Source organism: Cupressus sempervirens, chromosome 4 (assembly GCF_028749045.1).
Source record: "Cupressus sempervirens isolate cs-2001-9-10 chromosome 4, ASM2874904v1, whole genome shotgun sequence".
In the NCBI taxonomy this organism is placed as follows: Eukaryota; Viridiplantae; Streptophyta; class Pinopsida; order Cupressales; family Cupressaceae; genus Cupressus; species Cupressus sempervirens.
This window is the reverse complement of record NC_143121.1, coordinates 564,454,490-564,471,576: the sequence shown is the minus strand read 5'-3', so window position 1 is coordinate 564,471,576 and position 17,087 is coordinate 564,454,490.

Below are 17,087 nucleotides of genomic sequence, written 5' to 3'. Positions count from 1 at the left end.
TCAAAAAATGGTCTTAGATGTAGTAGTGGTCCATCAAGGTTAGTATCAACCAATTTGAAAATATCATCAAAAGTATAGGTTTTTATCTTGAAACTAAACATTGTTGTTTTCCCCATTTGACATTTTTTACACATAACATTTTTAGGTTTCTTCAATCTTGGTAATCCTCTTACTCTTTTCATCTAACTAATGCTTACCGAATTATCAAAGTGTGCATGACATTACATCTTATGCGATATCCACATATCATAAAATTGTGAAAACAAGCATGTCTCATAAAATGGGTCTAGATAGACCAAGTTACCTCTTGTTTGTTTTCCAATAACATTAAATGTTTTTTCCTTCTTATGAAGGAATCAATTAAGTTTCCTGAACTGTTTAACTATTCAACACTTAACAAATTATAGTTAAGTTCTCTAACCCAATATGCATTATCACATGTAGTCTTATTGATCATAAACCTTTAACAAGACATGCTGATCATTACCAAATGTAACACAACTTCCTTTGTAGTATTCTAAGATTTCAAAATTACTTTTATCACTAGTCATGTGATGTGAGAAAACACTATTAATTATCCATCCATCACCTTTACTCATATATGAAATAAGGGTAATTTTATCATCTTCACCAGAATCATCTTTCATTGCAACATAGACAACTTCTTTATCATGATCATCATATTCATTACCAATTTCTTCCCTAGAAACATAACAAGATTTCTTACCTTTGTCCTTGTAGTCCTTGTATCTTTTTGTTGTCTCTATCATCTCTTCTTCCTTGGAACTTTCTTTCTGTCCTTTCATCCTTGTCTTCTTTATTAGGACATCTTATAGAAATATGAGCAACTTTATTACATGAAAAATTGATTATAAGAATATTACATTTAAAATTTTTTTCCCTCTAGGTTTCCTTGTAGCCATTAATGCTTCAAGCTCATCAAGATCATTATTATAAATGTCGCTATCACTATTCACATATGTTTCTTTTCTTTTCTTAGACTTATGAAGAAAAAATAGAGATTTGAATGCAGATTCAATTGTAGGAGTAGAGAAATTATCAAAAATTGATAGTTCAAAAGTAGTAAGTCTACCAACAAGACCATCCAAAGTTATATTGATATCAAGAGTACACCTCACTTTGTGCATTTTAGAAACTAATAAAATAAATATGAAATAGGTTTCTCAATACCTTGTTGATAATAGTTTCAAAATCAATATTTTCATCAGCTCCTCTATTACCATTCACCATCTCCTTAACTCGGCCAAAATATTGTGCAATCATATCTCCTTCTACCATTCTCATCTTATTAAACTTTCTAATTTATCTCTTAGTGCATTATTGTTTCCACCATAGATGGTTTGCAGTGTATCCCACATTGCCTTTGTAGTAGTACAACTCTTTATGTCTTCAAACTCAATATAGCTTAGGGCATATGCAATCTCCAATATTTCCTGATTGTGTTCCTTCTCTTTCATTGGCTAGGTTGTCATAGGTATAGGTACTACTATGTAAGAATTCTTTACATAGTATAATACAGAATCTCCAATTCTAGTTATGTGTAACTTTATCAATTTTTTCTATGGAGGGAAGTTCTCTCTATTCAACCTTGGTACCTCCTTTTTGTACATCTTGATCTTTAGCTCCAAGTCCCTTGAAAATTTTCCTTGCAAGTGCCACAAGCTCTTATACCATTTTTTAGAATAATTTAAGATTAACTAAGAAGGGATTGTGGGTGAATCTATTATTCTTAGGTGCAAATATACCAATTCAACTTTTAAACAATTTTAACAACTTAGATCTACTCACTAATCCACTCAATCTCAATAGAAACTTAATTACTAAAATAAACTTGTAGTTTACTTTTCTAATAGTAATCAAATTGTAGAATAGAAAATAGTTGATAGTAAAATACATTGAATAACATTCACACAAGTATGATACTAGGATTTAATGTGGAAACCCAATTTCAAAGAAAAAAACCAATGACATGCTACTAACTTTTCACTCTTCTAAAGTGATTTTTTTGAGGAGGCAACCCTATTAAAGGTTAGAATACACGTTATTAGGTGTGACCATGTTAAAGGATTTAATCATGCCATTAATAGTGACATTGTGAGAGGAATTAAGAACATTCCATTAGAATTTCACCTTGATTAAAGTATTTTAACTGATATAATGGTTAGAAAGTAACAACAAGTTAATCTAATAAGTACAACTCACTTTGCCAATACATATCACAATGTAGCTCATATGTTTTTGATTACGTAAAATAGGTTTTACAAGGATCCTAAAACCCAAAGTTTTACAGCAAAAAGAGTGAGATGAAACAAACTAAGCAAACAAAAAAATTCCACAAAAGGTCGAAGACAAAAGAAGGCCTGAAGCCAAAGAACAAAGGCTAGAGACAGAAAAGAAAAGCCAGGCAAATAGGCTAGTGGCCATCCGTGTCCATGGCCTACAGGGTTTCTACAGCATCATTATCCTTTTGACTGGCCACACCCTCCTAAATCCTGGTAGGAGTGTTCATCTGGTTCCCTCGATTCACCTGGTCACTAGCCTCTTTCTGAAATTCATCCTAGTTGAATCCTTGTTTTGTGTTCTTCTTTACATCCCTATCAAGGCCAATTGTAGTCAAATAGTCCCCCAGATTGACAATATTCTCATTCAAGGTGTGAAGGGTGTCCACTATCTATTTGGTGATTATCTGGTGGACAAAATCTAGCCTTTGGACCTTCTACTCAAGTTGAGTGAGTATGTCATCTTGATGGTCTTTGGAGACTTGACCTCTGTCTTTCTCCTAGCTACACACTTGGTCATTGCTTCCTCTGGCTTCTTGGTCTTTGTTAGTACCCTGGTTGTTGGGCTGGTTGTTCCTGGCCTTCAGAGCCTCAATTTCCTAAGAAATCCACTTGATGGAACAAAAGTTGTCAATCAGACTATTCTTTGCATTATTCAAGAAGTTGAAGCCAATTTCATGCACATTGTCAGAGATGACCAAAAGAGTTGGGTCAATAAGGTTATCATAGTGGTTACTTCTATCAAGGTCCTCTAGCACTTGGATTTTAGCAAGTTCTCTAACAATACCCAAACTGACCTTCTCCCCATAGAAGTTCCTCCAGGCCCTCCTCTTGTTCTTTCTAATTACCCCCCTCCCCCCCCCCCCCCTTTTTTCAACCATGATTTCAATCATCTCCTCCGGGGGTGAAATGGGAACCTTCTGAGGCGAATTGGGTGGAGTAGGGCTAGGCGGCACATCAACATGGTCACTAGGATGTTCCTGGGGTAGGGTCTGGTTCACTTTTCTTTTCTTGGGGTTAACCTTGGGGTCCATAGGGGTCACCACCTCCTTGTCATTTCCTCTCCCCTTATCTTCTTCCATCTCACTTTCCTTCCCCATCTTCGATTCCTCCTCCTTTGACTCTGTATTAGACTCCACATCATCATCACTAGCCTCTTTCACCTCCTTAGGATGAGGAGAGGGGGGGATAAGGGGAAGACATCTGGGGCTCTTCCTACTAGGGATGCGAGGATCACGGGTAAATGGGATAGCTTTGCTTGGGGTGTCAATATTCTTTGATTTTTCAAGGCACTATCCGAATCCCCAATGGTTTTACCTCTAGTATGGGTTTTCAAGAACTCATGAATCAGAAGCAGGAGACCCTCATGAAGGGCAGGATTTTTGACAGGGCATTTCTTGAACCCCTCTATATTCTTGGCCATGGAGGTGAAAATGTAAAAAGGAAAAGAAATTTTCACTTTGTGTCTAAAGTGATTTAACAGAACAAAATGATGAGTCCTGATTCTATCAAACCTAGGGTCAAGAGTGACATATTCAATGATAATCCTGAGAGCATACCTCCAGAACTTTTTGATGGAATCAATGTCATAGTAGGTGTCAATCTTGACCAATTTTCTTTTCTCCTTATCATCCTTGACAAAGTCATTGACAGTGTTGGCAGACATCTTCTTGTCCTTGTAGAAGTTCAAGCCATCCTAAGAAAAGCCAGTCACCTCTGCAATAAGACCCTCAGTGATTTGGTGGGAAACACCATCAATTTTGACCCTGCCATTTTGCCAGGAATCAACCATAGCTTTAGTAATGCCCGCATCAAATCCATGAAGATTCTCCATGAATCTGGTTATATCACCCTTCTGGAGCTTTCTCCAAACCTTCCTCTTCTCTTTCCATCTCTCTACTTCACCCCATGGCTCTCTTCTGATCCTTTCTCCCACCATTGCAAAATTTGGCTCAACTAACCCTAAACCACTAGCAGTATTGTTGAGTTTAGAGTAGCAAAAGGCACTGAGAGAAAAAATAATATTGTGCATGTTTAAGGGTTTATTTTTGGCTTCCTTTAGCTTGTGTCTTCCATACATGTGATTATGGAGCAGAGGGGGTTCTGCATAACTCCAAATAATTCCCTTTTTAAAGTATGATTTTGCAAATCCTATCATCATTAAAAAGACGTTATGTTGGTGCCACAAATTTTCTCCTTTCGGATTAGCTCAGTCGTCGCCACCGAAAAATCATTGTTACTTCCCCACGTCATCACTGAGTTGCTAGCAATCGCTTTGTTAGTGAACCAGTCAGCGATCGTGTTTGCTTCATGATAAACATGGCTGACGTGGTAGTTTTTAAATTTCCTTAAGTCCAATTTTAGGTCCTTAATAATGCTTTCGATGGTCCAAGAGGGTTTAGTGACTCCTAAAATGCAATTTATTATATTTAAGGAGTCACCTTCAAGCCACAGCTACTCAATCCTTGAGGCTAGGGCCAACTTAACAATGAACCTAGCAGCACTGGCTTTAGCTAGATGATTGGTTTGGTGGCCAATTGGGGAAGAGATAGCAGCAATGCCACCTCCTGAACTATTTCTTATAATACCTCCGCATCCAGCTGGACTAGGATTCCCCTTGGCTGCCTCATCAAAATTAGCTTTATGCCAATTCTCAGCGAGAAAAGACCAAATAGCCTCCTATCTTCTTTTGATATGTAGCTCATATGTTGATCCATTAATTGGCTTCCATTATCACCTCTCTCTAATCTACTTGGAAACCCTTCAAGCAATCACACTTGACATCTTCTAAACTCTTCTCATCCTTCTTCTCAAGTTCACCAATTAATTGAATCAACAACTCACATAATCCCATCAAGTTACACTTATGCCTCCCTAAATAGGTATCTTAGATCTTTTACCACTTCAAAATTATTGTGGATCTTAGGGTTTGGTTAGATTCATTGAATCCTTCCATCATTTCATTCTCCTTCTCTCTTCTACATACTTCTCAAAATGTTTATTTGAATCCATGCCCAAGAATGCACAAACATGATTTATCATGCATTAAATGCTCTGGTTCATTCATCCTTATCATCAACATGATTTTCTTATCCCAAGAATTCAATTGTGTCAGCTAGGAATCTCAATTCCTTCACAAATAATGAAATACTAACACTCAATCATCATTGTGTTCCTTGATTCGTTCATCACTGGACAACTCAATCATTACTAACTATTCTGCTCAACATACTCTAACTTAGCTCAGTCCAACTTTTTGATACTCAATCATGACTAATGATTGGTCTACACTATTACTTACTCGGCTTATACTATCACTCATTTGACTCTAGCATCACTCACCATCTATTATAAGTTCCTTAATCTTCTTCTCTTTTTTCTGGTCAAGCCTACACTTTTAGTCTTCTTTTGTGTTAGCGTAAATAATTAATTTACTAATTATTTATTCTATTTACTTAAGCCTACTTAGGTAAATGCATTTTATTTGTTAGTTTTAGTCTAGGAGTTAGTTATAAGTTGTTGACAATATGAGATTTTGTTCTCTCCTAAGTCATACTTATCCTCTCACATTGTTCGAGGACTTTCCACCTCAAGTGGATGTATGCTTAGTTGCACACTTATCTCCTAGCATCTTCTAGCTTGTTCTGGAAGATTCCTAGAGCTCTTTATATTTGGGTTCCCTCATTGTATTTTCATAACATAACAACAACACTTTCTCATTGTAAATTTATTTTTTCTTGTGTTTTCATATTTTCTCTCTCATGTCTGTTTAGGGTTTTTCCCTTGCTCCACGCTCTTCCTTCCTTGGCTTCTCTTTGATAGGTTTTCACATGCAAGTGATTTTGGGCATCTTCAGAGTTGGATTTCATCAACTCCAACATGGTATCAAAGCCTCCTTGCTGCTACTTCATTGAAGGATTTTTGAAGTCATGATTTGGAGTCACAAACCCTAGTTTATTTGTGCATTTTTTCTTCAAATTAGGGGATCAACAAATTTTTAGAGCACTTTCAGCCCAAATTGATGTTGCCATTAGGTCTGGAAGGCCATTTTCAATTAGGATTCATATAAAACTTGCTAATTTTGGAGACAAAGCTCCAGGCGGCAAAAAAAAATTAGTCGCAAGCCCTTTCGTATGATTGTATGGATGATTTCACACTTTGAAAAAAATTTAAAATAGTTTTGGGCCATGCCACCACCCAATGGCCACTACAGGGCTGCCCAAGTGTAGCTCTAGTGCTTCGTCAGCTAGCCAGTGTGGAACCTTTTCCCAGTTAGCACTGATTGAGGCTACCTCAGCACTGTGTGGCAACATTTCTACCTAGTCTCAATCTGTGTCAGTGCTAGCAAGGACTCCACATCTCCAGCACATGTGGAGGTTTTTTTCTTCGTCAGTAGGGCTAGCTTAGCATCTAGTCTAGTTAGCACCATGCAGGTGTGACATGTGGCACGTGTGTCATGTGGCCCTACCATGTCACACCTATATCGTCAGCCTTCTTGCCACATGGCATCCATGTGGCACTACCACGTGGCATCTTTTTTTGCATTGATGGGCTCTAAGCCATCAAATTTAAGTCTGTAGAATGCTAAAATTAGCATTACATCAGAACTGCATCATCCACTTCTTGCACCTCTCCTCCTAGGTCCTTTGTGACCTACATTCATTTTTTTGGCCATAACTTGAGCATACAGAGGTATTTTTCAAATCTGAAAGAAGTGCCAAAAAGTTGGTTCCAAGACGAAGACATTGGTGTTGGTATTTTTAGGTTTTGATGCCCTTTTATTGTCTATTTTTTGGTTGAAGTCTGAAGTTCTATTTTTGACTCCAGCTTGCATATCTTTCATGTCCCATGTTAGTTTTTTGAAAAATTTATATTTTTGGAAAGTTGGTTCTATGTACTTTTTAGAAATGTGGTCATTTTCTTTATATTTTGGCCCATGCTCTTTCTATCATAATTTTTCCATTTTTGCTATATGGTGGATATTTTGAGTGTTTTAGGCCCGAGGATCATTTTCTTGGCATGGTTTCCTTTGTTTTGAGTTGTATTATGTTTGTTTGCAGCTTGTTTTTTGTTTTGATCATTGTAGCTATCATTTTGAAGCACTTTTATGTATCACACTAAGATAAAGTGCCACTTTTGCATTTTGGGGTCATGAATGTTGTTTTGGGTCAGTTGTACATGCACTATTTTTATAAAGCACCATGGGGGGGATAATTATTTTCTATTTTAGGCATTCTCCCTTTGTCAAGTGAGTGTCCCTTCCATGAAATTAGCCTCATGCAGAGTCAGTGTGATCATGTCTTTATAGGTGTTTGTACCTCTTCCTCTCTCATCATTCTTGGTTCGTCTACAAGAGAATTTGGCCCACCTTCTCAGTTGCCTATCATCACACCCCATATGCATTAAGGGGGGCTTTTTTTTTTGTTCTAATGCATCCTTGGTTTGATGGTTTGATAGTGTGAACTATGTACTCAATGGTTGATCCTATATACAAGGCGATTGCAGTGGTTGGCTACCTATGCATTTTGGTGAGATGGATCATCTACCATATAGACATGCTCAGTTTGTGCCTTCTTCTTCCTTGGTGGTACTTTAGATTAGCAGTTTTCTTATTGATGGTAGATTTTCGGCTCTTTTTTCTTCAGTGATGCACTTCATGATCACTTCTTGTTCCTATTTTAGGGGACAATTTTCCTAGTTGGAGGCTTCTTCAGTTCTTCACTAGGATTTTACCACTTTTTGGGGGAGGGTTTTTCCCACATGGTTTTCTCTCTTTCCCCACTTTCAGAGGTTGCATTTCATTTCATTGTACATGGGTACCTAACACGGCCTCGTTTCCGGGACCCATTCTACATTCATCTTAGTTTTGTGAGCTTAAGGCATTTCCCTAAGTTGTACTTAAGGGGGGGTGTTAGAGTAAATAATTAATTTACTAATTATTTATTCTATTTACTTAAGCTTACTTAGGTAAATGCATTTTATTTGTTAGTTGTAGTCTAGGAGTTAGTTATAAGTTGTTGACAATAAAAGAGTTTGTTCTCTCCTAAGTCACACTTATCCTCTCACATTGTTTGAGGACTTTCCACCTCAAGTGGATGTATGCTTAGTTGTCACACTTATCTCCTAGCATCTTCTAGCTTGTTCTGGAAGATTCTTAGAGCTCTTTATATTCGGGCTCCCTCATTTTATTTTCACAACATAATAACAACACATTCTCATTGTAAATATATTTTTCTTGTGTTTTCATATTTTCTCTCTCATGTCCATTTAGGGTTTTTTCCTTGCTCCATGCTCTTCCTTCCTTGGCTTCTCTTTGATGGGTTTTCGCATGCAGGTGATCTTGGGCATCTTCAGAGTTGGATTTCATCAACTCTAACATTTTTTTCATCTCTTCTAGGCTTCAATACAATTATCTTCTCCACTTAGTATTATGAATAAGCAACACATTATCTTGTCAATGTGCCTATAATCAAGTGACCACTGACTTCCACATAGCCCAACCTCTCCACTAGGTCTTTTTGCTACTTTCTCTTTTCAAATCATCTTCATCAATCAAATGATATGGCATTCTAATTAGGTAGAAGCTATCTCACTGTTAAGGTTTGATATCAATGAGAATATAAAAATTGTGCCAATTGTGACCTCCAACATTACTATATTAATTTAATTTATTGATGCTTTAGATATTATTATATTGAATGAAGAAAATTTATGTTTATTGAACTAAATATTATCCCAATTGACACATAATTAAGAGTTCAACATATATCATTTAATAAGGGAAAACTAGTTTTTAAGTCTTGTAATGTATCAAATTCAGTCCAAAGATGACAAATAAATAAAGCTATAGTTGCCCATCTGAAAGAAAATTGAAAAATGAGAGTGGAGAAAAATTTATAAAATTATTTGAAGAATTGACATACCTATGCAAAAACCTTTGCAACCATGAAGCTTTTAACTTTCCTGGTCGATATATCAAAGTAGTCAGTCAAATTAAACCAATAATTATAGGAAGGAAACGACCCAACTAACTAAATTTACCATGGAGGCATAATTACTAATTTTTTAAATGTTTTTCTTTGAACTATTATTATTATCAAATATGCTTCAATTTGTAAGAGTGATTCTTGTAGATAAAAAGTGGAGGATCATCACAAAATGGACCTACATATCTAAGGTTAAGTCTCTATAAGATTCCAATTACATCAAGTTAACCATCATAAATTTATCATGCTTATTTTGGGAGAACAAAATAAGTTGAAGTATATATTCCTATCTATATTATAATTTGACTTCATTCTAGTTTCTAATTATCCATATCAAATTAATTTCAATACAATTTCTTATTTGATAGTCCACATAATTTGTGAGTTTTCGCACTAGTGATTATGGAAAAATATAATTTATTTTAATTTCAATGTAGGATCAATTTTTGAGATAAAGGACTTCTCATGATCCATGAACAATATCTTCATTAAGTAGCCTTCAAAATGGATCCCAAAAGTTTATATATAGCTAATTATTTTACTATATTTTAAGATTATTTATATAATTATTAAATTAAATATTTATTATAATAAATTATTTTATTATATATATTCTTACATATATAGTTATTACATAATATTAATATAATTTTTAATAGTAGTATTATGTGATATCTTATCACAATAATTTAATTTAACTTTTAAATATAATATTATTATATTATATTCATAAAATTCATCATTATGAAACTAACATGTTCCAAATTGACATAGAATTAGGAATTATGCGTATAAAACTTAATTTAAGGGGGAAATGTGATTTTAAAATCTTGTAATGTATCAAATTTGAGAAAGATGAAAAATACATAAAATTGTAGTTGTTGATCAAGAAGAAAAATGATGTATAATAGAGATTGGAAAATATTAAATTTTGATGTTGTTATCAAGATTTAACTATGTGATTTTTGAGTCAAACTCATTGACCCATGTTTCATGAGTAGTGATTCAACATGAATCCATATCTCATGAGAATAAATGGAACACTTAGCACTCATTGGATCTAGGTGATGCTCACAAGGGTGAAGCACCAGGACTTCCTAGGAGGTCACCCATCCTAGTAGTTAAGCATGCTTAGGTTGGACTAGTACTTAGATGGGTGACCTCTCGGGAAGTCCTAGTGCTTCACCCCTATGAGCATCACCTAGATCCAATGAGTGCTAAGTGTTCCATTTATTCTCATGAGAGATGGATTCATGTTGAATCACTACTCATGAAACATGGGTCAATGAGTTTGACACAAAAATCACACAGTTAAATCCTGATAGCAATATCACAATTTGAATTGTTGTGGAAATTGTCTCCTACTTATCAATATTAATTTTTTTTTGAGAAATAACATAAGTATTTAACAACCTTAGTAATCCAAAATATTTTCACTTCATTTTTTGATATATCAGAGTAGTTGGCCAAATTGAACCAACAATTATTATTTTAAATGACCCAACCAATTAACTTTAGCATAAAGACATAAGTACTAGTTTTTAATATTTTCTTGAATTCTAACTATAAAATATAATTTAATTTACAAGAATGCATCTTGTAGATAAAATTTTGAGGAGCATCACAAAATAGCCCTAGTGATCTAATCTAAATCTCTATAAGATTCATCTTATGTCAAATTAAGCATCATAAATTTACCATGTTGATTTTAGGAAGAAAAACATATTTGAATTGTAAATTCCTATCTATATTATAACTGAATTTCATTCTAGTTTTTATTTATCCACTTTGAATTTATTTTCAATGCCATTCATTGTTTGTGTTAGATTTCCAATGGATAGTAAAGAGAGAGGAAACATAAAATATAAATCACAATTTAAGAATATAAAAAAAAGTTTAAAATTTAAAATTAAAATTAAAAGAGAAAGGAAATAATGAAAATTGGAGTGTTAGATGATGAAGAAAATTGTTACCATGTAAATGGTATAAATTTAAAGAAATCATCCAAAAGAAAACCCCTTATGAATTATTATGAATAAGGAAAAGCTTACAAAAATGTGTGTGTGTGTGTGTGTGTGTGTGTGAGAGAGAGAGAGAGAGAGAGAGATCATTTCTAATAATATAAATTATGTAGAAGAATGATAGAGGGGCATCTCTTAAATGATATGAGTCGATAGGGGTTACAATAGAAACTCACAAATTTATGAATACCTGTTGGATACAATTGATTAATTGTGTGTTGTCTTTAATACACAAATGTCATATCAATTGACAATCAATGCATGTTGAGCTCACATGGTCAGTGAAGATATTTTTCCTTATCTATTAAGCATTCCTAAGTTTTCTCTATAAAGAAGGCAGTATCTATCGAGTTAACTTGGGGGTCAAATGAATTCATGAGGAAAATAGTGTTAACTAATCTCACTTGGTTAAAGTTGAACAAAGTTAGGGTTAATTGAGTCCACTTGGTTACCAAAGGATTTTTACAAATTCATACTGTTAACTAAGCTTCTATTGGTTAATAGAGGAAATCACTTCTAAGTTATTTTCTACCAAGTTGGGTTGGCTAACAAAGGATTTTCTTGTTTTGGCATGTGAAGCTTAAATTGTTTCATCTATTAGTTCCAGCCAACTACAGTGATGAGTATTAGTTGTTCTAATTTTTATTTGAGTTGACTTGACAATCTGAAAGGTATAAGTAAAAGGTCAAGTTGTGATTTCAAAGTGTGTGAAAGTAATGAAATAGAAGAGATAAAGAGTGGAAGTGAATTTGAAGGATAAGAAGAATATCCTTGTGGTGCAAAAAAAGTGATATTCGATCAGGAAGGATCAAGTGTAAGCCAGAACTAAGATCTTTAATTAGCAATTTATTCACATCTCATTCAAGTCATTTCATTGTTACTCTCTAAAAATTGTAGCAGTGATCCAAAATCTCTTAACAAAGTTGGTTTAATAGCCATTTGTAAATCTTCTAACAAGGTGACAATTCCACTGAATTGTTTCAAGACCTATAACAAGGACACTCCTAATATGGTGATTAAATCATTTAATAGGGTCACACTTAATAGTGCGTTTTGTAACCTGTAATAGGGTTGGTTCTTAATAGGGCTTAGTTTAGAAGAGTGAGAAATAGTAATTAGTTACAATTGGTGGTTTTTCCCAAGTTGGCTTTCCAGATTAAATCCTGGTGTCATTTGTGTTCATTTCATTGTTTTGATGCTTGAATTGAGATTGAGTAATCAATGAACATATCTTAAGATCTACAAAGTAAACACATTCAACATTTACTAAGTTACAATATTTTGTCTATGTTTGCTAAGCATCAATAGTATTCAGTTTTAATTTATAATTGTGTTGACATCTAAGGGATCTAGGATTTATTTTAGTAGTAACTAATTCACCCCTCCCCTCTTAGTTACTCCTCTTATATTTCCAACAACTGGTATAAGAGATTTTGGTGCTTGCAAAGAAGGTTTCAAGGACCTAAGCTAAAGATGAGGATGTCTTACAAATGAGAGATTCCAAAGTTGAATAGAGACAACTTTACAGCATGTCAAGGACTTATAAGGCTTTATCTAGCTACCATCAATGATTCAGGTTGCAAATATGTTGATGAAGAATAAAAAACTCCCACTAGAACATTATCTATTGAAGATATTGCTAAGAAAAAGAACCATAACATCATGATGATTGATATTACATCTGCTCTTAGTTATGCTGAATTTGATGAGATAAAATATTATAAATATGCTCATGGAATGTGGACCAAACTAACTTGGATATCAATGGAGGAGATGAAAATGTAAGAAGAGCCAAAGTAGAAAGCCTTAGAGAAAAATTTGGTCAAATGAGAATGACAGAAGATGAGAACATTGCAAAATATGTGGAAACAATCAAGGCTAGTGTAAGTGAGATCAAAGCATTTACAGGAGATATCAAAGAGGAAATTGTTGTAAGTAAAATACTTAGTACTCTTCTTCTATCTATGCAATTAGAGTGTCTTCTATTTAAGAAAACAGATGTGATCCAAATAACAAGATAAGATTGGATGTCCTAGTAGGAAGACTGACAGCTTTTGAACTAGACAACTTTGACAACTATGTTGCTACTTTCAAGAATATTGATTCTACATTTGAAGCTAAACTCTCATTCAAAGAAAAGGGCAAGGAAATTAAAGACAATCAATAAAGTGAGGAATAAACTGAAGAAAGTTTTGAAAATGATCTTGAAATTGTTGAAGCCCTACTTGCAAAGAAATTTTTGAAGAGCAAAGGAAAGTACAAAGGTTAAATCCCTCTAATTTGTTTTTCTTGTGAAGAAATTGGTCATATTACTGCTAGGCATCCAAGCAAAGAAAGAAAGGACGAGAAGAAAAGGCACAAGTACAAAAGCAAGAAAGAATTTAAAAGTAAAAAATCCTACAAAGACAAATGTAAGAAAACTTTTTTTATGGCTAAATATTTTGATGATAGTGAAGATGAAATACTATATATTGCTGTAAAAGATGAATCTGATGATGAAGGATATATGACACTTATCTCTCATGTTAGTAAAAATGATACATGGATCATAGATAGTGGATGTTCACACCATATGAATAGAGATAAAAAAAAGTTTGAGAATTTTAAACACTATTATGGAGGTAATGTAAGATTTGGAAACAATGAACCTTATTGCATAAAAGGAAAAGGTTGTATCTCATTAACCAATCAACTTGTTTGTGATAATGCCTATTGGGTTAAAGGACTAAAACATAATCTGTTGAGTGTGGCACAACTGAAAAACATTGGAATAAAGGTTTAGTTCATGAACGGCGAGGAAAGATGACTATATGAGAAAGGAAATTTGGTTGGATCAGGCAAATAAATAAAACATAACCTATTTTATCTTGATCTTAGGGATTGCTCATGTTTTATTGCTCAAGCTAAAGAAAGTTGGTTATTGCACAAAATACTATGTCATATGAAATTTTATAATATGGTTAAGATAAGAAAACTCAAAAGAGTAAGAGGTATCCCTAGTTTGAAGAAACTTAATGTTGTATTGTGCAAAAATTGCCAAATTGGTAAAATGGAAAAGACTAGTTTTAAGAGCAAAAACTATCAGTCAGAAGATGTCTTGGAAATTGTGCATACTGAATTATGTGGACTCATTGGAATATAAGTTATGGTGGAGAAAAATTATTCATTCTTTTTGTTGATGACTTTTCTAGAATGATGACTATAATGTATCTTAAAGAAAAATCAGAGGCCTTTGAGAAATTCAAATGGTATCTAGCAAGACTAAAAAAAGAAACTAGAAAGAAATTGAAATGTTTAAGATCTGATAGAGGTGGTTAATTCATCTTAAATGAATTCAATAATTTTTGCATTGAAAGAGGAATCAAAATACAAGTATCAGCCCCTAGCACACCTGAGTAAAATTGAATAGATGAAAGAAGAAATAGATCCATCATGGATTGTGCAAGGACACTAATGATTGAGAAGAATATTGATATCAAATATTTGAAGGAAGATATCAACACTATAGTTCATTCTTTGAACCAAATTTAGTGAAGGACTCAAAAAAAAACTCCCTATAAACTATCATATGGCTACAAACCCAATGTGTCAAGAAACAAAACAAGACTGGTATGTAAAGGTTATTCTAAAGAAGAAGGTATTGATTATGGTGAAAATTTTTCCCCTATTGAAAGATTAGAAGGTGTTAGGACTCTACTTGCATATGCACCTCACAAAGGATTCAAAGTATATCAGATGGATGTTAAATCTACATTGTTGAATAGAATTCTTGATGCAAAAGTCTACATCAAACAACCAAAAGGTTTTGTAGATCCTAAGAAAAGGGACACAATTTGCAAATTACACAAAGCACTATATGGTCTCAAACAAGCTCCTAGGGCCTTGTATGAAAGACTACATAACTATTTAATTAAGATTAGCTTTCAAAGAATAAATGATAATAGTAGTCTATATATCAAGGAAGGGCTAGATAAGAAGATTGTGTTGGTAGATATATTTGTTGATGATACACTATTCACATGGAAAGAAGATCAATGCAAAGCATTTTCAAAAGAAATGAGTAAAGAATTTAAAATGTCCATGTTTGGTGAGATAAAATTCTTTGTTGGATTGCAAATTTAGTAGAACAAAAATGGTATCTATATCACTCAATCTAAGTATACCAAGAAGATACTAAAGAACTTTGCAATGGAAGATTCAAGACTAGTTGGAACTCCCTTGTGTACTAGACATAAGCTTACCAAAGGTGATGAATCTAAAGAAGTAGGTCAGACCTTATATAGATTAATGATTGGGAAATTATAGTATGTAGTACATATAAGGCCTAAAATTACCTTAATAGTTGGGATAGTGTTAAGATTATCTTTCTAAGTTGTGAGGCCAATATCAGATATTTTCTTCTACTTTCTACTCCACCATGGATGTCTCAGGTGATAGACATAAGATGCCTTCATTTGAGATCTTTTGCGACCAGTTAACTTGTGAATAGTCTAAGATCAATCAGATGGACTCACTTTCAAGTTCATCGTCACATGCATTACTTACGAAGGATACACAGGAGCAGAAGATGAAGCAGATATCAGATTCCTCGAGTTCATCATCTTCTAAAAAGAAGGAGAAAAAGAAGACTGAGACTTCTATCTTTTCCTATTGTAAGAAGGGACCTCATGATGAGTCATGTTATTTTCAGAATAAATTTGATGGTTATGAGAAATAGATTGTAGATTTGCAAGCTCTCCTTTAGAAGAGCATTGTTACCTCTCCATCTTCTTCTACCTCATAGGGGTCTACTCTTCAATCTTCCACATCTTTGACATAGGATCTTGGACAAGGTCATTCATTACAGGCATCCTTAGCATTCCCTTCACAGGTCCCTTCAATACTGGATTCTAGTGCTTCTCACCATATGACATCTTCTAAAGGTGTCTTCTCTACTATTAAGGCTTCTCCCATTCCTCATATTCTTATGGGGAATAATGTTGCTCTACCAGTCTATGGGAAAGGTTCAGTTCATATTCAAGATGGTATATTCAGTGATGTATTGTATGTTCCATCTCTATCTGCTAACCTTCTCTCAATTTCTTAGATTGCATGCAGTGGATCAGGCAAGATAGTTGAGTTCACTGCTGATTCAGTCTTCATTCGAGATCATGTTACAGGAGGCCTTATTGCTATAGGGATAGTTGATTCTTCCACCCATCTCGACACCTTCTCATACATTTTCCCACCATCTCTATATTTAGAGCATGCCTCCTCTCATTCACAGGAGCATCATGTGGTGCAATTAGGATACTTGAACCTTTATATTGTTCCTAAGATCCCTATTTTGATTGCCACACCACATTCAATTGAGGGCTTTTCTCTTTTGTGAGATTTTGCTTCCACTCTGCCTAATCCTCTAGCTTCATTTATTGAGCCTCCAAATGTAGTTGTTGTAGCTACATGTTACTTGAGGATTCCCGTTACAATTTTGCATACATTCTACTCTGAGCATCAGCTAGGCTTTCTAGTTTCTCCTCTCATTCAAGGATTCCCTTGCTATGTACCCTTGTTTCTTCCATATTGGAATTTCATTGGTTCGATTGGGGCTCCTTTATTTTGGGGAGGCTTTAGTATCTCTCATTGGGGGGGCAAGTTGTACTTGTTGTTTTCAGTAGGTCTCTTGACTCTTTTCTAGCAGAAGTTGTCCTTGGGGGAATTGGTTGTGGCCTTCCTTCCTTCACTTCATGTTTTCTTCAACATGTTGTTTTCACCTCTTTTTGGAGGAGATTTTTTCCCAT